The following is a 24,715-nucleotide window of genomic DNA, read 5'->3' on the forward strand; positions in this document are numbered from 1 at the left end:
CCTTAAGAATCTTTCGTTTTGATCATCTTGTATCAGTCTTTTGTGAAACGCTGATAGATCGATTTTTGGTAATAAGAATCGCTTGAGAAAAACGTCTAACGATAAACGTCGAACATAGTTCACTATGCTTTTACGCGTGAAAACGTTTGCAGGTATTCGGCAACTGTTAGCGCGGTAATCATCCGTCAGCAGTTTTCTCAAGCTCTTCGAAAGTCCGTCTTATATTCGTCTGTGTTTTCAGCCGTTAACGAATGCAGAAGTATCGTAATAATACTTAAGGCAAACAAGACTGAATTTAAATGTTTGCGCAGCTAGCAGAGCCGAAGTTTTCATTTCGTTTGCACTAGCAAGTTGTTCCAACATGAGAAACAGGAGGGTGACAAACTTTGCTTCCGAGCGCTGCAAACCTAGATGAATGAAATCCATGCGATTGCTCGTTAAATATTAGTAATCATAACCGAGCAATTACGTTAACTTCTTACTTTTAGCTTTGTAACGTGTGTATATCCATATGCATGTGCGTGTGTATCAATTGAATTAAAATTATGGACAAGGTGCAAAGTGATATTTGCCAAGATTCAAGTGATATTTTGTCCATATTCCGTTGATTAAATTCGTTGACGTCTAAGAATATTATCCTTTGTTTACCAATTGCAAATTAATTCAATGTCCAAGCTACTTGTACATGTATGTCCATTTATCTAAATACTCGGGAACGTTCGACGAGAAAATATCAAAAAATACGTAATACGTGTCCATATGAATAATAATTAATGTCGTGTAATCATACAGTAGGCTATGTATGCGTTTCGGTACATCTTATAAATATGTACCTACGTAGAAGAGAGTTACGAGTCATTTGACGCGTATCTTTCTTGTAAGACGTTGCCAGTGTCGTACAAGAGTATTTACTAGTACTTACCAGTGTATTCTAATAGTGGCTTACTGTCACGAATTTCTACTATGTAAAACCATTGCCTGACAAGTTCATCCGCGCATAATCTATGTGTACGGAAATGACGCAGGTGTCAGGACAATAAAGTCACTGACATTAACAACGAAATGAACGGAGAGAGATAAGTGGAGAATAGTTTGAATCCCCATCAGCGTCGTGCTTGATACAGGTCAACTATATCGCTCGTACATTTATAATAGTCTCAGTGACCGACTGTTCGCTGCTCGAGTTACTAATTCATCCTCGGCAATTCATCTTCTTTATACGCGTTCCGTAAAATAATTATTATTTATATCGGAGTAGTTGCGATAAATTTAAAGAACGCGAGAGCAACGAGACACAGGCTATAAAATGTTACAGTTAAATATTGAAATAACAAGAACGATGCGATTTATCGATACGATCGATCGATCGCTGGTTACCGTCGCTGAGATTGTAGCAAAATATTTGTCTTGGTTCTGCTACGCTATAAACGACGTACTCGCGTCAGCGTCGGTTTCTTTCGTTACAAACATCGTGCTACGAGAGTAATATCGTCGCACGAATTCGAAACTCGTAATTTCGCAAGAGAAATTTCTGATCGTGCCCGAACAACATGGTAATAATTAAATCTCGGAAGCAGCACGGTACTGAGCATCCATCGGCGAATGCAGGCTTTATCGTCGCCGGCTGCCTAGGATATTGAACAACAACGGCAATCTATCCGATCGAATATCCAAGCCTGCTTCAATGAACGACGCGACGCGACGCGACCAAGAGTCGGGGGCAAAGGTTGGCGAGCGACGAATAGAGGGAAGGGGATAGCCCGCGATCAAAAGCCGCGCATGCAGGATCTCACTGGATAACGGCATTAATTGAATCGGTATCGGACATGCCGTGGTCTCGCGTTATTCTATTACCGAAGCAGCTATTGTCTTCCGTGGTTTATAGTCATCCCTACCATCCCCTCATTGCCACATCCACCCTTCGTACCCGACGTTTCACACCTCAGCTGATGTCTCCATTACGTTGCGACTCATCTTTCTCCTCTCTTCCTCTTCTTTCTGCGGTTTCCTCGCTGCTCGCTCGAACCTTCAAGCAGAACGTTACAAGATTACACGTATCTATCGTGACGTTATTTAGAAAACTGTTACGTAGGCCAATTTTCGACTTGTCAATTAGCTGACCAGCTCTTTGAAAAGCGTGTGCCTAAAATCTGTGGCAAAATGTAAACGAGCATACTCGTCAGACACAGAGCATGTGCTTATTATTATCTATTATACGTACATTATCCACGTGTAAATGACCGTTATTTCCGTTCTTTATGTTATATTTGTTTGTCCTTTCGCAGAAATTGTATTAAAAGCTTTTGAACGGAAATTTGCACGCGTACGTATTTACCATACGTTACGTTGCTCCGAAAGTTAACTACTTTGCACGTAGGTACAGTATGCGTAACATCCTTCCACGGAATCGTTTCTGGTTAAACCTTTAATTACATCCTGTGAAACACTCTGTAGATCGTTGTGGTGTGCGTAGCACTCGGTACTAACGTAAGCGCACTCATCTCCGTTAAAGCTTTCGTAATTTCCGATGGTAAGGTGGTGTGGTGGTATCGAATAGTGACATTTCGTGGGAAAAGCGGTTGTGAGCCGCTAAGAGGATTGTGAAACACTATCAACCCTTGCGAACAATAACCGCAAATCGCCATCTATTATACGAACGCTTTGTCTTTTCCTAACATTCTCTTCTCACATTTCTTCCTCTAAATCCATTACTAATGAACATCTTTCTCAGTCTAAACACGACTCTATCATCTTAGTTCGTAGCCAAAGTCAGCGAAAATACCGCGAAATGAATTATTAATAAAATTGCCTGTAACATCTTATCAAGTAAAACTGACGTTGTAACTCAATCAACTTCAGTAACTCGATTATCCTGCGAAAGGTAACCGTAGATACTACCAATAAAGGCAATATTATAGTATCTTGTCGTTATTTATACAGGTGCAAAATCGATTATTGGCTTGGCAACTAAGCGATTGCGGATTTTGTCAATAGGTGGTCTTAGCACATTTTTTTATTTCGTCAACGTGTTCAAAGCACCTCGTCTATGCTGTTTTCTTGTTGTTTGGACTTCCACCTTTAATTTAGGAAAAAAATTGTACCAATTAGTTATTTAGTTTCATTTTTATGCCAACTTAAAAACGAAAGAACAAGACGCGCATTTCAGACATATTTTATTGTATTATTTCCGAAAAGGCAAAAATCACAAGCACAAAAGAAGTTATGTGCCGTATATGGAAATGAAGCCTTGAAAGAAAGGCAGTGTCAAAATTGGTTTGCCAAATTTCATCGAGTACTAAGTCAGACTAAAAAAAAAATTTATGCCACAGTTTATATGCGTCTTCGTATAAGGAATCACCGCTTGTCCATTGTATTTGTATTATACTTGGGCCTGCATACTGTATACTGTATATATAGGTATAATATGTATGTAGAAAGTCGCAGGACGATGGATGTTATCGGTTTGCGTGCATAGCGTAGCTCGAGAGTATGATATCAGATGGAGTACAAGCATCGGCATATACAAGCATAGACCTTCGGATTAAAGAACAGAGATGCTTAATCGGCCAAAGATTCAGCGAAATGTAACGCGATTAATTATCGTACAACACGTACGGTTAATCGTTAAACCCGATTATTCGATATTCGTTACACTTAATTGCTTTGCAGAGTGATTTACAGTTGACAATTAACGAGTGATAACTCGTTACCGAAACAAAAAGCAAATGGGATATTAAATTTTATTTATCGCTGAGAAACACGTTTCAAAAGCGTGTAATTATATAATTTCCAATGTAACGGGAGGTATTAGATCGTCGGAAAAGTTTCTTTCGTTTTGTAAGAAAATAATAGACGCACAATGTTTTTTGTTTCATATTATTTTATCGAATTACGTATGATCCATTTTGTTCTATTAAAATAAAGATCACGAGAGTATCGACAGATTAGGTTTCGTGTTTGTATAAAAACGTTGTAAAAGACATGTCTGTAAAGGAAACACACTTTTCGGACAACCTAATAGTCGAGGAAAAATCGATAGAAATAAAAGTTGAAGAGAGGAAAACTACACTGGACAACTTGGCATTTTTACGCCCGGAAAAACAAGTACGAAGTATAGAAGCGAAGTTGTAACAACGGGGATGAACGCAATGGGCAAATAAAGATCGTTCGTTACGCGACGACGCGATGCTTGGCGTCGCTTGGCGTCGCGTGACGAAAGAAGCGACGGGCAAACAGCGCGACGCTTAAACGTTTTAAAAGTTAAATCGTGCCGTCGTAGTCTGGCCAGTCGAACGCGTAGAATTCAATATCTGGCCGAGCCAAACATGCCGCTCGAATTGAATGCCATCGTTTTTCGATGCATTGCAAATGCGGCCATGAATCTGTTAAACTATTGCAGTAGCTAGGACGACTGCACGTACCACGTAGCTTACACCACAGCGCAGCGCATCAACCCCCGTGTCTATCGCCGCGTTGTCGGAACAAATAGAGAAACTGTTATCCGTTATCTCCATTTTGTTCATCATCGTCTAATACGTTGGTGGATAAAAGCAACGATGTAAGTGCGAAACTGCATATAATTCTGGAAGCGATAGAAATTATTCCAAGGAAACACAGAGTAGAATCTTTTAATCTTTTTCGATCGAGGCATCTTATCTTCAAAAAGATCGGACTTGAAACGAAGAAATCTGAACGCTAACCAGATCGTACACGTTAGCTAACAATAAGTAGATGCGTGCGTTCAAAGTCGTTGAAAATTAGGAAATATACAGGTATCACGACGCGCGTAGGAATCGCGTGATTATATCATTTTAACGATACCTAAGAGCCACTTAAAAAATACTTTTAGCAGAGAAATGGTTGACGAACGCGTTAAAATAGCCGAATAATACGGAAACATGTGAGTTAGTGATCACGCTCGAATTGCGGCGTTAATTCTCTGCGGAGTAGTTTTGCGTTGTCAGCGGCGTCATTCTTGATCTACGTTATATCATCCGACCAAAGTGGTCTCGGTTAAATTATGGCGAGCGCATTCGATCTCGGATTACAGTTCATTTGGCAGATTTCCAATTACAATTAAACTGATTACCGGGGTGGGCAAGCAACGGACTAACAAAAAGCGTGCAATATCCCAACGTCATCGACGTTGTTCCGCAATGTAACTGTGCACAAACATGTAAAGGACTTTATTATCGTCAATGACGTACGACGCGCGTGGACTTGCACGATTTTCACAATGTCTGGGTGGTCGTCATTCATTCCGTTGGTCAAGAATCGACCGATCTGCGATTGCCAGCTTGGAAATGTTCCGTCTTGTTCGTGAAAAAGCAACAGCGTTAGTTTGGGTTAGCGTTGGCACGCTTACGCATCGATCCAACGATCAAATATGTTACACACTGACCGATATTTCCATAAAGCCACTGTACATACTTTTTTGTAAAATTTTATAATTGTCCCATCCTGATGACAAGTTTGTGTACGATAGCATTTTAGGAAAATTAGAAACGCGGAATTTCTTGAGAATGGCCTTAATGCCATTTGCAAAATAAAATTCAAGATGTTAGTTTTATTTAACAACGTGACTACGCTCCGGTTGACACGTGGAAATACGCGAAACAGTGGCTGCTGCATAGAAGAATATCAAGATTTTAACGCGATCAATTTCTTCTCCAGATTTGAAGCCCATGGAAAATGTTTGGCGAACAATTGCAAGGAAAGTTGATGCCAACCGCAGGCGATATAATTCCATCGGTGAATTATCAAACGCTGTGAAGAAAACGCGGGTGTCTACCGATAGAGAAACGTTAGAAAACGTTTAACTTTGACAATGACAAATCGCATCTTTGTAATTCGAAAAAATGGCAATTATACAAACTATTAACGTGGAACTGGCGGAGAAATTATCGTCAATTTTAATTTTATTTATTTAAAAAGCGTGTGTCTTTATAGCAATTTCGCTTTCCGTTTTCCGTTAAATGGCTTTTCTCAAAAACGACATCAGTCGGTGAATGGCACCGTATATTATAACATATAGAATAATTATAATATTTTTACCAAAAAAAATGGCTTTGCAAGAATTTAGGACACCGTGGATAAGATAATCTTTTTTAACCAACGATCGGAAAATTCCAAGCGACGGCCAATTCTTTGGAATTCGTCGAGATATAATATTGGGTTGGCAACTAAGTGGTTGCGGATTTTGCCAATACCACCTAATGACAAAATCCGCAACCATTTAGTTGCCAACCCAATAGAATACGTCGTACGTGTGCGCATATGTACAAGAGTATAATACATACGTAACAAGGAGATGGAAAATACAACGCACGGCGAGGAAGTTGTAGAGGTAGCAAAAGTTTAGCCAACTTACAGGATAGTCTCGGTAAGACTTTCGTCGAACTTTGATTGTAATTTGTTGAAACGTGAAAAGGCAATAATAGGATATTTGAACGACGTGGAAACACGAAAGCGAATGATCCCACACGACAAGCATAGCAACGAGAGAGTAAACCGAGGATGGGTGCGCACGTAGACGCAATTTTTCTTCGCCAGCGATAACTCGATAAATTTATAATCTGCGGTTGCCTTCCGACAAGCCTGGAACAGCCATTCATAATGAGAGCATCGCACGCGAATCATGTATCATTCTAATTGATTCTAAGTATAGAGTTAGACAGAACGGGCAGATACAGGTGTGCTTAGGGGGAATGAATATTCATCGTACAAAATCGTGGAGGAATGTTTCCTGGGCGTTCCGCATCTGTCCTTGATAAACGAACATCAGCAGAATTCATTTGTTTCTCTAATAACAGGAAGCGCAAGTTGAAAGCGACATCCGCAATATGACTGGTGTTTCGAAAATGCACGGATTAACTTTGGCCACGTTTGATAGCAAGTCTGCGCTCGAATCACATTTCCCATCCTTTTCTTTTCTTCGTCTCTTGCTTTATCACTCGTTCGCTCACACACATGGAATACAGGTAATTATGTAAACCCGTATTCTTCATATCGCTGTTCATGGTTTTCGCCGTATTTAATTATTTGCCGTTCACGATATTTACGTACAAGTAATGTTACATAAAGTATAATTCGCATTCAGTTATTGAAATGTTATTATAAATATGTGTATTTGGTAGAAACTGGATATTCCCAGAAGCTTCGAACAGAATTGTCCCGTGAGTTTCGAAGAAAAATTCTGGTCACGATACGATCGAAGAAAGCAGGATGTTTATCAGGTAGATGGAACACATTCTCTTCGTCATCCTCCGTGTCTGATCGATTGGCCTGCGATTCGGAAAATCACGGAATTACGTTAACACTTTGACCGCCACGCGGAAATCACATGTTTCGCTCAGGACGCCACGGGAGTATTTTTATTATTCGAAGCATATAATGGCAAAATAACAATAAATTGATGATGCAAGGCAACATTCTTCCCCAATGGAACGTTTATCTTATTGATGGTCACCAGTGACCACCGTGGCGTCACAGGAAAAGCCGTGGCCTGTCATATATGACCGACGTGGCGGTGAAAGTGTTAATGATAAGTAACGAAGGAATAACGAAATGAAACAACGAATGGAAATATGAATAAGTAATGAAACGCGCTTATTAATCTAGTATCAGTAGCTAGCTAATAGCGCTAATCGTGTTATAGCGGTGGAAAGTAATAAAGATGGAGAAGAGAATCGATATACTTGGAACTATCCAATTCTGTAGTGGCAGGAAATCAATTTACATTTTTCTGAGGGAGTATCGTTGAAAATGAATTTGCATTTCTGATTCGAGCGACCGTCGATCCTCTATTCTCATCTGAAAGTATAATTTCTCCTGAAATATTAAATTCCTGGGAAACATATTTTTGCTTGTTGAATAGCGACACGACCGGTTTCGTTGTATCCTGATTATGCTAATACTTTCGGCAAATTTCAATTATCAAAGTCGAATAATTATCGAGTCGTATTCGAACGAATAGACGATATCGATTCGATCGAATTCAAACGATTAGCGAAAGAAAATCTCGGAATTATGTTAGTCCTTGTTTAGTGTTTCACGATTGTTCGACATCTTCGTATAGACCGCATAACAGCATACGTCATGGCATCAGAATTTGCATAGCGAAACTCATAAATTAATTATCGATATGTTTCTACGTCCTTTGGTTTCGATGAATGTTATCGAACACCGAGTTCCCGCAACACTAGCAAATTTCCCAATTGAATTTGCCGGTATATTACAAAACAACATTCAGACAATATACTAATTGTAATTCGGATCAATTATCGTGGTTTCCTGGAGAAGCTTTTGCCCGTAGTTTCTCTGATTATAGAATTTACCGTGTGCCCAAAATTCACGTTCCACTAATTTCTCTATCTTACTTGCCGCGGTAAATGGTAACTATGCCCTCAACCACTCGTCCAACTTCGAAATAGCGGTTTTAAGGTAAAAGAAGATATTGACCAGAACGTAATTTATTTTCGTCCCTTCGATATACACAAGAAAACGAACAGTTTTCGCGATACCGCAGATACCAGTATAATATAAAACTCCAGGCAATTTGCCTTGTATATCCTGTGTGTCCTATACGTTGCTTTCCATAAAATCGCAGTACAACGCTGACGAACATTTGCAAGTTCCTCTGTGGGATTGTTGCCAACATAAACCACATGCATTTTCACTTTATACGGAGATGTTGACGAACGTTGAGGTGTAAAGTTTATCAAAACGTAGAAACGTTGCGTCGAACGTGTCTCTATAATTTGACGCACATGAAGCGACATAACGGTTGAACATAAATTCGATTCGTTGCTTCGTGCGTGGCTCTTTGACCGAAATTTTTCAGCGATTCAACGCCGTACAAGCGGTAAATCGGTTATAAAGGAAATAACAAATTCGCAAAGAATTTATGGTCAAAGACGGTTTTTAATACGATTAACCGACCGATTCGATGGGCAAAATTTACTTATACAACTCGATAAAAAGCAATGCCACTGTGATTTGTTTCTTTGGCAATCGTCGATCCAGGACATAGGAAATATTTTTCTTAGTCGCCAAGGCCGCGCGGAAAACCGTTGCTTCCTTTCATTCATATTTCAAAGTTAGCCGCGCAAAAAGGATCACGATTCAGAATAGCGGGGATAAACGTTTGCCGCTCCACTGACCCGTTTGTTACTGCCGATCGCTGGCAAAGCGACCGACTACGACTACCGCGACTGTTGGGTCAGAACCCCTTGCAATCCTCGTTTCTCGCCCCTGTAAACCCGCAGCTCGCCACCCTTCGTACTCTATCTGCAAGCCAATGCCGCTGGTCGCTTTTGCATCCCGTGGAAAATGTGTCTTGTCTGTGTTGAAATCGGAAATGTTGCCGAGTTGTATGCAACTCGGCTTTCCCCGTTGTTTCCTGAAATTCTCATGGTTTTCGTTTGCCGCGCCGAAACATTCGAGAAAATTACGTTTTTGGAAAGTGTGCTTTTTGCCGGAACGAAAAATCGATCCGAGAAAAGGCAGAAAGATATATTAAAATTGTTTCCACGTGATCAAAAATGATTCGTTCAAGAGCACTTAAATGACGCTCGGTGTTCGAGTATAAATCGAATAAAATTATCGCTAGATCGACGAGAGAGAATCAACGAACGCGCCTAGCAGTATGAGGATTCGTGAAAATATGTAGACTCTCGTTTGAAATTACGCTCTACCGTAAAAGAGAAACGAGCCGAGAGAGGAAAACCATGTAAAAACGAACAAACAACGCGAAACGAATATTCCATAATATAGAATTTATTATTTCGCATCGATGATTTTTATCTGATACGAGTCTCTAAACAAACGACAAATTATAAACTAATTTCGTCGAATCATCGTATGTCACAGCATCATATTTCTTCGGAGAAGATACATAAAACAAAACCACGGGATCGAACCAGTCGATTACTAGTTTCGTTATTCGTCCGATACGTAATCGTGGAGTTGTAACATTACAATTTTTCCACTACGTCTTAGACGTGTTACCTTCGCTGGTTGAACGATGATATGAAAATAAAGGAAACCTATCTTGGTTTTGAAGTTGAACGTGATTAGAAAAATTTCATTTCCAGCGGTGAATGCCGTTGTTACACGCACTCTTCCTCCTCCCTCTTCCTCTTTGTCTCTCGCTCGCTCTCGCTTTGGTGCTGAAAAGCGAGTCACTGCATCGGGAGTCCCGCGATCGTAGGAAACACAATGAGCTTGCAACGAAAGACGACAGAAGGAAAGCAACGAGAGAGACGGAGAAAGAGGACGAGCGAGTCTCATTCGAAGCTGTTAGAGAATAATTAATTTGGGCCCTCCGTCCGAACAGCCAGTCTTATGTACGTTCCAGGTTCGTAGCGTATGGTAATGCGCTTCACCCCGCGTGACATTTTATCCCTCTCCATGCTCTTTTCACAGGGGTGGCGGCGCAGTCGAGCGTTTTCGTGTCCCAGCAGCTTGGTCCGCGATCCGTGCAAATTACGGTCGAGCACGAATTTCCGCCCTACGTTACGTTCTGGCGCGGTCGTGATTTAAGACCTCTTCCGAAAATGAAAAGTACTTTGCTTCTTTTGCCTGGTTCGAACAAAAGATGCTAAACATTCGCACTGGACGATAATTAGAGCAAAGTGGTATACCTATAGACTTCCGGGCACGTCGGAGGTGTATCCATTTCCAAAGTAAATCGTAAATTTTCCGGCACAATATCGAGATGTATGGGTGTTTGTTGTTTCTACGTGAACTGCGTGTCCGGTTTATCTCGAACTGTACAAATATCTGGACAGACACGAACGATACAAGAATATCTTTTGTACAAACGTTGCACGATATCGAAGGGGATATAAGATGGTCGTCTGTGTATCTGACCTTGCGGTGGCCTTGCAAGCTCCCGTATAGCACACGTTAAAATTTGCTAACGGATACCTTCGTTTCTTATTCGTTTATTATTTTATTCCTTGTTCTGGGAATATTAGATAACTGCGACCTTTTGACTCGACGATGTAATAGGATTAACAGGTTTGCGAAAAATACCTTTACGCGTCCCTGTGGTGTACGTGGAATAACGCTGATGTCGGCAGTACGTCGAATTTTGAAATTCAAAGATATGTAACAAGGTATATAAATATCAGCTGCAAGAACATGTAATAAAAAGTTGAGGTATCCGTTAAAGAATCTTAACATGTGGTTGACAGGATGTTTCAAAGTAACCGCAAGGTCAGACGCACAAGAGTATCGTATATCAACCCTGGATGTCGTGCAATTTTTGTCTGACACACTGACCAAGTACCAGAAAAATGCTGGGAACTTACTCAAGGATACTCTCCTGTTGCGTCGATATATCTATGTACGTGCAGTGTATATACCGTAACGGTGGACTGTCGAAACCGGCAGGACATCATCTTCGAGGGAAGCTTACCGATAAGGACGCTGAGTTTATTTGCAGCTTTCATCCATAGATAATAAATAAAGGATGTTTGCCTACTCGATATTGGAATAAATCATGCTGACGCTATCTTATTACGCGTACGATTTGCCGTGATCCTGTTCAGGTTGACTGATAGAAAAACGAGTGGATGGATTTGTAATAGAAAAATACATTTAAATAAATAAAGGTATACGTATAATGTTTAAGTTTATGCCGATCCAGATCTTTACTCTCATAGTGTTACGACACAATAGAACCGACCGGGAACTCATTTATGTATATTTATAACAAAGGACATTACCAAAAATGTTAGCTTTATAGCTCTAACTAAAGGCTACGAGGAACATAAATAAAAACCTATTTATTAGTTCCCTTTTTCCTAGACCTTGCAACCCAAAACATAATTTATATTCAAGGGCACAATAATACAGGCCTCCCCTTATTTACAACATTTTTGTTTCGCTAAATTCTATTCTGCGTAATAGCAGTCCCCGGGTCACGGATATACATAAATGAAGATGTAGAGTTTTTCTTCAAGTAATTGCTTCAACATATCCCAACCAAACTCTGTTCTCGAAACTTCTGTCAGAAAAATACGAGTAACGATCGTTCTTTGGAAATATCAAAGCGAATGTAAAAGTGTTTAAAATCTCGAAAACAGTTTGACACCGAATATGTGCGTACGACTTGCTTTCAGGTTTAAGGAATCTAAGAAACATACATACATTTTTAAGAAAAACTGAAATACGATATCGAAATTTGACTATCCGATTTAATCACTTTCTATACCATCTATCGCGTAATATCGCCGAGTTATTCGTTGTATCGTTGCCACGGTCGAAGATTTCTACTCGGCGAACAAAGTAGCATCCCTACGACTCTACCTTTATTTTCATATGTTTTCAACTGGAAAAATATTAAGTCATGGTGAAAAGATGGTAGCAAGGGTAAGAGTAATGACGGTAATACCGTTGAAACCCGTTCCCTAACCTGGTCGAGGGTTGCACGGACGGCAAATTTCACCAGGCTTTCTCGATAGAGGCTGTTCTCGAGGGTGGCTCCGGGTTTGATGACGTCATCATCTGCTCTAATGTTCAGACATTACCGTGTTTAATTATTCGCTACCTCCGCCCCTTTGGCTTTTCGCCGTACGGCTCTGCCGACAGTAATCGCTCGTGCCTTAACGTTTCTCCTTTCGGCGAGCAAGCGAACCAACCTCTTTCCTTACACCAAATGAACAGTAGCAAATGGCAACAGTATAGAACGGAAGGATCTCGCACGATTGTAAAATAAATTTGCCAACGCGTAAAGTTAATCGAGGCGAGAATGCAATAGGACGCGAGATCCGAACGATCTGTCGAGCGATCGTGAGGCTACGAATCGATTTGCGGTTCCGTTTCGTCGTCTCTGCTCTTGATGGACGTTCGAAAAGAAAACTTTGCTCGTATCATTTGGAGCTGGGAAAGCTGTTTCATGAAAATGATGACGTATCGGCCAAGTATGCGAAAGTTTGAAGAGCGCAGCTAAACATTCGCAATCGAATGATCCGCGTAAAAACAGTTTGGCGGAACACGCGATGGCAAACGTCTATTACCGCATTTTCACGGCAAGACTAAAAACGTTTTTGGCATTCTGCAGCCACATAAATGGAACGGAGACTCGATTCATTATCCAATTGCGAAATTACAGGGAGGCATCTGGAAAATGTTGAATGATGGAATGCATCCAATTAAGGCAATAACGATTATCACGGAACGTTCAACGGAACGTTTCACTTGTTCCAGGTGATGAGAAAATATTAAATATGAATCCCTTATAATTAACGTTAACTAGATGAAATTACCTTAATTATCGGCGGAGCGACAGCCGGTGTAATAAATTGCGGAATCGATCGTATTGTTCGTATAATTTACTTCGTTAACGTATAATTCCGTCGAAATGAACGACTTTTGTAATATACATCGCGTTAGGTACCGTTAAATACAATTTTCTCGCGCCTACGTGACGGATATGGCGCTGTATTAATGGAAATTCACGCATCGCATCGTTTGCATTGCAGTTGTACTTTCGCCTATTCGAACACGCTGTCCATTCTACGAGATACTATCTATATCTTTTTCTTTTTTTATTTTTAAACTATCAACTTGTACGTATTACACGATATTTGTAGGATCCTGGTCATAAAATAATTCGGTAAATACATGGGGCGGATACTGTTCCCCATTCCTCTCATTGTTCTGACACGTTACACGTATACGTTGATATTCCAAGTATTAAAACTTATTTTCTACAGCCGATACTCCGTTCCTCGAATAAGCAAATGATCTTTATCTATTATGTATCTAGTCTACTAAGCGTAATTAACATTTTTCAGTATTGCTTATGTGTTACGTAAATTATGATCTGAAACGTTTCGGTACAGACGTTTCAGTGACGATCGACACAGATGAAATTTTTTTTACCTATAAGTTCGATCTGTTGGAAACTGAAATTAAATTAGAAGACGTTCGTTTAATCTTCCTTCCACGTTTCGCCACGGAGAAATGTCTGAAATTCCAAAGCGGAAGGAAAATGGGCAGAGAAGAACGTGAATGCGGCTTTGAAGCTACTCCTCGAAAATAAAATGACCCAGAAACAGGCCGCTAAGGCTTTCAATGCTCTAAACACGACGAATGTGAAGGCTGGGCGCACGTCGAATGCACCTACCAAGAAAATATTAATTACTTTACTTGTGGTACGTGTAGAAATCAAATTTGAACAGAACTGTGTATTCTAATATCTAAATGTCTTTTCCTTAACCTTATAAATCTATCAGTTAAATAATTGCCCGCTACTGGACGACGATCTTTTGTTTCCTGCAAATTACGACATTTTTACTCCTGCAAATTATCAATTTTTATCGCTGAATTTCACAATATTAATTTCTCTCCTTTTATTAAACTCCATTTGTACTACAAACTCGTTTCTCAAATTGCGGTCTTTACCGACTATAGCCCAAGATTTAACGAAATGATTCGGAGCGGCTATGTATTTCTAATAAGCTAAAGTTCGAAATGTCGCATTATTCAAATCGATTTAGAAAATGTCTTTCGCGAGTTACTCGAGAATCGCCACTCCAAACTGGTTAATATTGTTTCAACTTTGCCTCGTATATTAATTCACAAGAAAGCGCGTACCTAGCTACGAGCACAGTCAAAGGGATTATGCTGCAAACTTGCAATAAATATTCTATTGTCGTTGTTTCTACGCCATACGAGGCGAGATTAGAAATTTTTGCTTGAAAAACTATGGGAAAGGCTCGTTTGACATCCTTCGTATTCTTTCACATCGGAGACTCGAAAGAGGCAGCAGACAAACGGAGTTGGTAAAATGTACCGTCGACTAGTTGCAAAATAGACTCAATCAGGTAATTGCAGTGATTTTGACGAGGAAAATTGGACGATGGTCAAACAAATAGAAAAGAGAAACAACTTAAATTCAAGAAGAATATTCCTTGCGTCGGAAATGAAAGAACGCTCGGTCGGATGAAATCTTCGAGCTTTCTTCATCCCCTAAGCCCTAAAACATTTCTCATGTCAGTTCGCAATTCTGTTCTATAATTCTCCTTGTAAAATCCATGTCATTCGAAACTATAAATCCATCAACGCCAATATTCAGGATATTGATTCCAGAACACCTTGGACGGATCTTGAATACGTTCTAGCGAGTTTAGATAGGCATTGGGACAGGGAAAAACGTTGTACGTGTTCGATCACAGTGCTATCTGGTTCCCGCGATTGAATAATGGCTGGAATAGCAGACGTTCTCGGCGAACCATACATCTACATTTGTACGTCTACAGTTGTATTACGTCTTCGTTACCATTGTTCATTAATACCCATTGACGTCAAAAGATGGTACAGCGCACGTATAGCAACTGCGATATTTAATTCGATCGAACGTTGCAGAACTTAATTTCATCCGGTGTTTAGAACTATGACTTTCTGTATATTCTGGGTTGGCAACTAAGCGGTTGCGGATTTTGTCAATACCACCTAATGATAAAATCCGCAACCGCTTAGTTGCCAACCCAATATAATCCTGTTCTGTGCACTTGCCGTGCAGTTACCTAAGGACATAGGACTTAAATCTCTAAGTAATATAATTGAAATTCTTGTTACGCGGTCTAATGATATATTTGCAGATTCTTTGGAAATTCTTTGCTTCTAGGTAACGTTAATCCTAGAACGAAGCACGTTCGCGATACTAACAGTTCTTCGTAGTTAACGCGAGAGTAAAAAGTATGTGCATAAGGTGCCGAAGTAGTTGGTCCACCCGGCATACAAAGTAACGGAATAATTCACCACGTGGCTGACATTTTCCAGGTATCTCGTATCCGCCCGAGACGGCCAAAAACGTCGTGTCGAGTCGGCGCGGTGTAGAAGACGCGCGATGTCGCGTCGCTTTGCCGCGAAATATTATAGGAGCGTGTCATTTCCGATTGGAGATTGTCAAGCCGTGGAACCGTCTTTGCTTCATTGGTTGTACGGATATTAGCCGGAAGTAGGACCGTGCACCGCCGCGAAAACTTTTTGATTGCGTTTCAGCCGATGCCGAAAACCGGCCGTTACATATTCCGAGCATTGTTAATTATTAAACGACGCTACGCTGTCGGCCGTGTGTGCGTGTGTAGGTTGTGGCTTCGAACAACAACGTCCTAGTCTCGTTGACGGCCTGTTCGTTGTGTTTTGCCGATAATAATATGCACTGCTGACAGGGATATTTAGTAGATTATCGCGAACGAGACAGCTCGACAGCGGAATAGGCGGCGAAATAACTTTAGGCGAGATCTTCTGCATGAATATTGTATAGGGTTAACGATGAAGCGAGTTTAACAGATACAATGGGATGCATGCTACTTGCACGAGAATGAATATCTGGTCATAACCGACGAGAATAAGTCGCGTTTCGAGAACAAAAATTTAACGAATCCAACAGAAACGAGTGTATCTCATTTCGACAATATCGTTCGAAGATACAGAATGAACCATAAGTCGCGAACGAATTTATTTCCTTTTTCTTTTTTCTTTTTGGAATTATTATCAAACGTCTGGAAATTTATTACGGGGAAATTCAGTGCAAATCGTGCAATTTTATTTTCGATATCGTCAGGCTCGAGAGATATGTTTGAAAAAAGAATAATTTCGCGTAACGGCCCGTTAAACTGAACGTTAAACTGAGCTTTATTTTCTTGAAAATGAAGCGCCGAGCGAAAAAATTGTACTCTACATTTTCCACTTATCTTTACACGTGAAACAACCTCCTATCGATTATTTGGTACTGCCCACTCTGAAATTGCTCACGTTCAAGTGTATATGACAAATTTGCAAACTCGATTTTCTCGTAAACTAAGCCTCGAATGAGAAAATTGTACTCCGTATTTTGTTCTTATTCTCGAGGAACAATCGCCTCGTGCCCGCTTCTACGTGTTACTCGGCCACCCTCAAAATATATATGTCGAGTTTGAGTTGGAATTTTGGGCTTTCGACGGATCTTCGCTCGAGTTGATCATCGTAGTTATGATGTATTCTACCTGATTCGTTATTGGTACCGTTGTGATGATTACAAGAGGTTACAAGTAATAGCGGCAATCGGACAAACGATATGTCGATGACAATGAATTTAGGTTCGATACGAATCCACGGCCAACGGGACGACGAATCCGATGTGATACACGATCCTGGTGTGACTCAACGTACAAGTAGGACTTCTCTCCATAACTCTCTCCATAACTCTCTCAATCACTAACTCGATAACTAACCCGCAGTCCAAATGGAACTGTCCTTATGCAGTCCTCTTCCCACCTCTCGGGTCGATCTTCGTTTTTAAGCAGAGCTGCATAATTATTCCGTACCTCTGTTATTACACGTCCCTCCCGTGACCGTGGCTACGTTCGGTGACTCGTTATGTCACTTCGGGCCCAAGTCCATCGTCGTAAACCTTGAGCACCCATAATCGGATTAGAACATTACAACTATTTCTTAGTTTTATTACTTAAGCGTAGCTATAATAAAAGTCTGGCCTAGGGTATTGGGGTTCTCCCGAACATTCCAAAAGGGAGGGACCCGATGTCCTTTCATCTCCGACATATATACATCGTTCTGTTCGTTTCTGTCGTTAAAATTTACAAGAACGGAAATGCGAATTAATCGACTTGCTTCGATAACGAGAATGGCATCGCGTCGTAACAAGTCAGACGGGTAATTAATTATTCGTCTCTCGGTTCCTAGTGGAGGAATCAACTTGAAGCAATCCTAGTTGAATAGATAAATTCGCATTGCAGGATAGAATTTAGAACGCGACTGCATAGAAATTCAACGCTGGAACGAGAACGCTATATACCTAAAGAAACGGCATTCGAATTTATCCGACCGCTTCGAACGTGTCGATCAAGCGGCATATACCGAACGAAACAAACCTGCTTTAGACGGAAGCAAATTTAGAATGGTGAATTTTCGATCCAGCCTACCGCTACACCATTCGAGGGCTTGCGGGTATCCGCTTCATGGACGTCCGACTCATATATTTTACGGCGAGCCGCAGTAACTAACAATTCCTAGTTTGCGGGCCGCCGCTATATTTTCGTCAGCTCATTCCCCCGGGGTACTTGGGAACCGCCGATTTATTACCGCGCCCCTATACGCTTTCCCTTCGCGCCGCCGCGCCGTGCCGTTAGGATACTCCAGATTCTTAGTCAATAGTCAAACATAAAAGCGAATAGCGATTAGAATGCGATCCCATTCTGTCAAAGGTAGCAAATTTTATATTATTAACTGTCGCGCAATTTCTTCGCTATTTTACATAACGAGAAGGAATTTCGATCGTTAAAATTAACCAGAGTATAACAACGCGAAATCACGACTTGAAACGTATATTTGTTGTATACGAGAATAAGAACAACATATTTGAATTTCAATGAAATTTCGAATGTCGAGAAGAGAGGCGGTGAGGTTTGGAATGGAGCGATCTGCGTGCGCTTTTCTACGTTTTACGATGCTTCAACGATACCCTTCTGCGAGAACTTGTTTAACCAGTTAGCTGTTTCTGACGAGTAAACTCGTCACGAAGAAACAGCGATGTTCTCCGTTCTGACGAGCATACTCGTCGTGCGTAGAAAGTAGTTAGAATTTGCCGTTTAAATTGCAATTTTGGCGAAGACTAAAATATGGTCGTAAATTTTAAGGCTTTTCGAATACTTGAAGGCCAAGACGAAATAAGACGAACGAATAGAAAAATAGAGTCCAAGGGACTCGAGAACGTAAAGAAGAAGTGCTGCAAGAGCATAGCAAATATATTTTTGGGGGGTGCAACGGAGAGATAATTCATAGGAGGTTCCTGGAGCACTCCTGCCATACGCGTAGGATGGTCATCGTGTTGTTTTATTCCGACACTACTCTGCTGTTGCCGACTATTAACAGCAGCGGAGTGTCCATGAGGTTTCTTCACGTGCAAAAAAGAAAGATCACAACAAGTGAATTTTGGATTGCAGGAATTGCTGCACTGTTGTAATGTCAATATCGGATCGTATTGTTATAATATCAATTTCCCGAAACAATCACAAAAAACAGCGGTTATTTTCTCTAACAACTATGAAGAATCGAAGCGAGTGAAAATATCGATTTCGGTTCCGGTTCCGGTCCCACTGTCTCTCTGAAATATTCGTATCGCTTTGTATTCCCATCGGTTATAGTAGTTTCTTTTCCATGTAGAAAACTTGTACCTGCGAGCCCGTAACAACGGTCCAATCAAACTTTTTAATTCTTTCGAGGCAATAGATGGACGAAATAAAGTATAGTGTAAGAGGTTAAATGTAGTTGATAATTATCACGCAGATATATCGAACATTCGACACGCGCATGAGGTGAATAGCAGGGCCACCTCGCGGGATGATAATGGCTATCAGAATTCCGAGGACGTGCCATTAGGTAAATTGTGAAATGCCGTGGATCGCGATTCATGGACGACTCGTGCAGTCGTGCCACGTTCGAATTCTCACGAGCGTGGCCAAGTTCCCAACCGAGAAACTTGCCAGTCGACTCGATTAAACTGCAAGTACACGATCGGTGCCAAAGCTAATTCTCATCGTCCGCCTGTTTCTACTTTCTAATCAGTGACTTTCAATCAAATATAATTAACCCGGCTAAATTTAATAATTCGATCTTGTTTCGAAATGAAAATGTCACAAATGTCGCGAAATACATAGCGTTGACGGTAATATGTATTGACGTAGGTTCTGCAAAATGGAAAATCCGATGAGCTATAACGATATCAAAACTTAACTTCGTAATTCCGTGGAGAACTAGCAGGCTATTGAATAATCCAATGTAGAATCAGATTCTTGTCACTGAAACTTCGCTGGAATTACATGCTGCGAGCTTTAAACGATGCTGCTTTTTTCAGCAAAATTGGTGTCGTATGGAAATGTTGAATTTATAAGATTCGGTTGAATTGTAGATTTCTTAGATTTCCAAATTTTATTATATTTCATTATAAAGTAATTTTATCGCAAGACTGTAATCATACGAGAAGATATTATGTTAGTAGAGTGAATGTTAATTTTTGCCTGAGGTTTAGTCTTTTAAGTTGCGAACGAAGCGCAAAATTGCGTCAAAACTTAGGCTCGCATAGTCGGTTAAGCTACCGAACGTTGGTATGATCTGTCATTTCAACGTTTTCTTAAAATATACAATTCGATCGAATTATTGAAAGCCGAGAAAGCGTCTGTAAAATAGCCGCCGTCGTTCTTCCTCATATTTTCCCTTTTTCTGCATAAAACATTAAAATAATAAACATCTAGGACACTCGCAATTCAGCCGCGTAATAAAACGCACGTAGCCACTATGTTGACGCGGCGAGCTGACGTGTTCGCAAAAACAACGTGGCTTTTGTGCTTTCCGGGCTGACCAAAATTGAATTTACACTGGCTCGAGTCACGGTGACATACGACAGCGTGTACGCTTCTCCTCGCTGAACATGACAGAGTTCTTCTGCACCAGCTATAATCTGGCATCGACGCAAAGCTAGAGACAATACAAGCTTGGACATGGTTCGTTCGTCATCAGAGTGGAGAACGATTTCGCTGCACGTTTCCGCTCAGTTTTATTATCGTTCGCGAGCTGTTCGCGAGCAGTTCGCGAGGGAATACAAAATAATTATACGGATCCTTTGATGTGCGCTTTCCGCGTGGCTTTCATTTCAGTCTTCCGTGTTTCGTCAGATTTGATTCCACGGTTTGTTGATCCCTCTGTCAATGTCACTGAAATATTATGAAATCTTTCAACGATGTAAACACGTATGTGCATTCGCACGTGTACGTATATTCAGAGAAATTGCACGATAAGATTTCGTCGTTTAAAAATGACGCTGGATCCGACGCCTACTTTATCTCGTTTTGCCGAGCCGATCGATGATTTCCAAATAGACAAGGCAGAGGATAAGCATTCCGAAACCAGGTTTCATTTGATAGACGAACCAACGAACAAACGGTAAATTAAAGAAAGAATCGGCCTGCAAATAAATATAGAGAAATAAAGGTTCGCTGCATCGGATAAGCGAACGTACATGATACAGTGCGGACAACAGACAGTGGACTTGCATAAGAAACGGACAGTACGCATCGATATTTAAATCTTAAGCTATACATACGAAGTAGTGGTCATGATGAAGTTTATTTATAAAGCGGAAGCTTCGGACGATAGTGGCCACGTTAAGCTCTTTGGCCGGATAAACTTTCCAGACTCCTGCATCGCCATCGATTGTGGCCCAGAGCCAAGACCTCCTTATCCTACATAATATTTTACGAGCATGGACTTTGTTTTGTACCCAGAAGGCTCGGAGGATCCGCCAGTTGCGAATGAATAGGGAAAGGAGAGTGAAACGTACATTTTTTTATTTATAGCCGTCTACAATCGGAACTTAACCGAAGGTAATACGATTCTACATGGATGATCGAACGTTGCTCACTTTTTATTTCAAAGATGGCGATTCGTATTGTACGATAGGACAAAGATGCACATCTTTTTGCTATATCAAATTCTTGTGAACCACAATCCACTGTTCTTCGCTTGTCGATCAATTAAAAGATCAATTAAAATGACATGTAGAATTTTGCGAAATTGAAAAGTGCTCAAACGCTCATTTTTCCTATCGAAACGCGATGGAGGTACATCGATCAGTATGAAGATTTTTAATCAACTTGCGAGAAAAATGTTGCACTACGTTAGTTTATTGTTGCCAGGCTTTGTTCCGTTACGTATCGTGCGACTGCGCTCGAAATTCGCAAGAGCTTTTCGGCCTTACATATTCCGAATAAATATCGTGTTGTTTCGATTAATGGAATTGCGCGTTTACACGTTACAGATCGAAATGAACGATCGTTCCGATGATCATTTCCGTCGTTCGATCGCAGATGTGTGCGATTAAACGCGATACACGTGCCTCTATTTGAGAAAGACGTGCCGCAAGATTAAATGTCGCAATGCGCGGCTGACAGTTCGTTAATTAACTCGCGACGAACAAGATCGCCTTGCCGGCACGATGGCAAGATAATGGAGTTAAATCGAGAAATCTGTCGCCAGTCGATATACGTACGTATGCCTTGGGTCATTAAATGCGACTGTCTGCCGGTTTAATTCGTGTAATTTCGCTAATAACATTCCACGGCAAACATCTGGTTACTTGTATCACGGAGTAACAATTCCCTCTGCGAAAGTTTCTCGTCGAACACGACGTGACGAGAAATAATTAAATATAAATTATTATATCGCAAAAGTCAAAAATTTCAAAACATAGACACCTGAATGGTAATGATATCTATTTGAAGAATGAGAAAATTAACAATAACATATACGTACATACATAGTAACACGTATACAATATTACTACGACAGGTAAAATTTATTACAACATATGTAATAGGTATAAATGTTATCTACTTGTAAGAACAGACACGTACATAGACAAAATTGACTGAAAATACCGATGACACGGCGTATGCTATTTCATAGGTCTCGAATGTGTTTGATACGTAACATTGTAGCGAAAATTCAGTCGTTTAAATCTGTTGTATGGCACATGAGTATCTACACGGTATAAATAATTGCCGAATAAACTTTTCTGTTACTTCATCGACCACCGACAAGTTCCTCGGACTTTTTCGTAATCTTTTCACACATCGCTATTACCACCTTGTTGCTAATCGGCAAGACGGAAGAATATTGTTTTCATAAAATCCATTCGGTTTTACCGCACTTTTACTTGATTTATTCAGCTCTACTCGGCGCTCGGGAAACTCATAAACATATTGCTTACGTAAGATAAACCTCTGAATGTAAAACTGAAAACTAAATAAATTTACGGTTTACCCGCATTTACAAATACTTACGTATATATGTGGTAGCCCGCATGAAGCTTCCGCTTGGAAAATCGATGTAAAAACGGCATAAAATACTGATCGATGGTATTGTGAGAGAAATCGGAAGCAACGCAACAAATACAGAACCTAATTGTGATGCAATTGCGAAACTAGGCGACTTGATTTAATCGCAAAGGTACAGGTTGAAGGTGTTGGCAGGCAACATTTCTGGTTTAATCTCATTATAATTTCGACGCCGCGCCGGCGCCCTGTGCGGTGCGGCACGCTGTGGTACAGTACAGCGTGGCGTGGTACGACGTGCCGTGGTGCCGGCGTTCCAAAGTGTCCTCCTTAGTGTATGACCAAAGTTTTCGCGCCCGAAGAATCAATATAAGACGGACAAGGCGAAGCCAATAGCGCCGGGTACAAGACGAAGAGCTCGGTTATTCGGTACGTCACGATTAATCGCTTCGGTTACCCCCGGTATAATTAAATTAAACTTCTCAAGAATTTCACTTAGCCCCCGAAGACGAAGGTCCAATGTGTTACCGGCTCCTATAACGAGAGTCCGCTTGTCCAGAGGAACTTGGAACGTGCATCAAGCGGACCCCACTTGTCTTCCCATGAAATCATCCGGCTGTTCTTTACCCTTCCACCCTTCTATTTCTTCTTCCTGCTTACCGCCACGGTTCCTTAAAGAGGGGAATATTAATGGACCGAAGATGAAATATATCAGACACGTATATCATCCAAGTAATATAGAAACGCAAAAGGTAAATGACGAACGTTGCTTTAATCGTTGAACCGTTAATTTCACGATGCGTATCGCTCGTGTTGTACGCACGTACTCGTGTGCATATCGAAACGGCAACTGAGTGTCAGAAACTCCGTTATTAACTCTGATAATAAGGACTCTGCGTTTAAATTCGTTTTTCGTATGACGTGAATTTTTTGTAAAATATCCAGGACGTCGATTAGTCGTTGTATAGCGATCAAGTGCGAATACGAACGAACATCGAATTACGATTAGCCGTGTATGGCATTTATTCGTCATGTTTGAGAAGCGACTTCGTTTCGAGGTATCGAGTTATCGAGGATCATAGTTGTTACCGTTATCTCGGCCGTAGAGTTCAAACAGGAAAGAGAGACGCGACGCACTCGATCGCCAATAAGAAAGCGTAGAAACGCGCGAGTATATCTTCGTGTGAAATACGTTCACAGGTTTTACGCGCTGTTAGCATTCGTGTCAGGAAGATGCTCCAACGCGAAACGAGCCACCGGTGCGCGCTGTTTCCGTGGAATTATACGATTGAAGAAAACACTTACTCGCCTGTGAAACGACCCCCGCCCCTCGGTTCAGCTTGCACTCGCGCGTGTCCGCGTTTCTCTGTCCGCTTTTACGAGCAGCCTTTGATGGACTTTCTGTGTGCGTGAAGACGAACAAACGTTTTCCTCTTACGGGCAAATCGAACTGTTTATCTTCAATAATGTCGTCGTACTTAACGCGGCTGCAACATTTTAAAACGATTGTAAAGTGTCACGAACGATCGCGTAACCACCAAGCGTAATCCTTCAGAGCTTTCAGAATCTCGTAGATTTTAAATTTCACAAAGCGAAATTCGAAAGCTAACATTTTCTCGCGTCTATCTTGCCTGTATCCAAATTCTACTGCGCGCGTAATGGTTTCTTTGCGACACAGCACGAATACCACGCCTATCTTCGAACAGTAACGTCCGTGGAAAGACGTACAAGAGACAAACAACGAGTCATCATGCAGTTAACTGCGTCAAATGAATCGTTCGTTCGCATTAGAATAATTGAACCAAAGAATCAAAATAGCGATACACAGTGCACGTACCTGAATTAATGGAACGCGATTGAACGTACTTAAG

The 24,715-nt window shown here is 40.9% G+C and overlaps 1 protein-coding gene across 2 annotated transcripts in view; it reads right to left on the minus strand.

The window, feature by feature from the left end:
* Nucleotides 1–760: 760 nt before the first annotated feature.
* The window catches only part of LOC122570197 (ATP-dependent helicase brm-like), a 43,924-nt gene continuing 19,969 nt past the window's right edge, over nucleotides 761–24,715 (minus strand). For both annotated transcript variants that reach the window (XR_006317748.1, XR_006317746.1), the window contains one exon: nucleotides 761–2,026. The gene's annotated coding sequence lies outside the window, so the exon portion shown is untranslated. The remainder of the gene's footprint in view (nucleotides 2,027–24,715) is intronic.

This window comes from Bombus pyrosoma, linkage group LG8 (genome assembly GCF_014825855.1).
Source record: "Bombus pyrosoma isolate SC7728 linkage group LG8, ASM1482585v1, whole genome shotgun sequence".
In the NCBI taxonomy this organism is placed as follows: Eukaryota; Metazoa; Arthropoda; class Insecta; order Hymenoptera; family Apidae; genus Bombus; species Bombus pyrosoma.